The sequence below is a fragment of the Myotis brandtii genome, unplaced genomic scaffold (assembly GCF_000412655.1).
Source record: "Myotis brandtii unplaced genomic scaffold, ASM41265v1 scaffold1171, whole genome shotgun sequence".
Classification (NCBI taxonomy): Eukaryota; Metazoa; Chordata; class Mammalia; order Chiroptera; family Vespertilionidae; genus Myotis; species Myotis brandtii.
Genome location: NW_005354055.1, coordinates 574954 through 576032, shown reverse-complemented (window position 1 = coordinate 576032; position 1079 = coordinate 574954). Strand labels below are relative to the sequence as shown.

The 1079-nt window shown below is 57.7% G+C and overlaps 1 protein-coding gene across 2 annotated transcripts in view; it reads left to right on the top strand.

Moving 5' to 3' along the window:
- The first annotated feature begins 790 nt into the window (after positions 1 to 790).
- CNR1 (cannabinoid receptor 1 (brain)) overlaps positions 791 to 1079 on the top strand; it is a 24210-nt gene continuing 23921 nt past the window's right edge. Inside the window, exon 1 of one of the 2 annotated variants that reach the window (XM_005858391.2) lies at positions 791 to 1010. The gene's annotated coding sequence lies outside the window, so the exon portion shown is untranslated. The remainder of the gene's footprint in view (positions 1011 to 1079) is intronic. The other variant, XM_005858390.2, reaches the window with a different exon arrangement.

Genomic DNA, 1079 nt, shown 5'->3' with positions numbered 1-1079 from the left:
AAATCTCCAGAGTGGAGGTGGGCTGAATCTGCCCCAGGCTGAGGCTCCAGGTTTGATGGCCAGTGCTCATCCCACCTCTACCCTCCTATCAATCATTCCTCCATCTATTAATGGGTCCATCAGATCTTAGTTTACAGCCTATTCCATCTGCCTACCTAGTAGAAACTGATCATCTCAGTTGTGACCATTTCCCTGATGAGGAAAATAGGAACTACTTTTTTCTAACCTAAAGCAGTCTAGGGGGAGGGCGGGGGCGGGGGGTGTCAAAGGCACTCTGCAGGAAGCCTTTCTAGACTTGGCCAGATGTTCCAAAAGCACTTACAACCTTCCCACCTCGCTCTGTACCCACCCGCCTTGGGCTTCCTCCCCACCGATTTCCTCTCTTCCTTAAGAGGTTTGCTTTTTTGGATTCTCAGCACGTAGTTCAAAGGGGATCAGATCTGTTACAAGGGCTGTTGGGCTCTGCGCTTGGGCCAGAGGAGGGTGGAGGTGGGAACGAGATGGATGTGTCCGATGAGGACTGAGGCAGAATGTGCTAGATCCCTGGCGAGGTGTCATAAAATGAACAAAATGAACGCCGAGGCGGCCGCGGAGCGGAGATTTGGGAACCGAACCAAGTGCCTGCCGCAGGGCTCTTGGGGCGAGTGACGTGGCTCCATCAGGTGGAAAGCCTGCAGCTCTCCCCCGACCCCACTCGTGAGAGAGAAAGATGTCTAAACAGCCAGGACCATCGCCGCCACAACCATGCCCAGGCCGAGGGGGAGGGAGGGAGGGAGGAGCCTTCTCTGCTGAAACGGCCGGGGCTTGTTTGTGGGTTCGCGATTCACCGTGATAAATGGAAAGACCAATTAAGGTCTGATCCGAGCACACGGGAGGCAGACGGTGGCTGATAGTGGAACCAATTAACGAGCATGTCCCCTAGTTCCTGCCGCGGCCGCACCGTGGATGCCCCGGCGCCTGCGGCGGCTCCCTCCGGGCTCTGGAAAGGGCTGTCCTCCTCCCGAGAGAAGGTGCGAGGAGCGGGGCCCCGAGGTGGCTGGGGAGGGCCGTGCCCTGGGGGGAGGCTCAGAGCCAGCCGC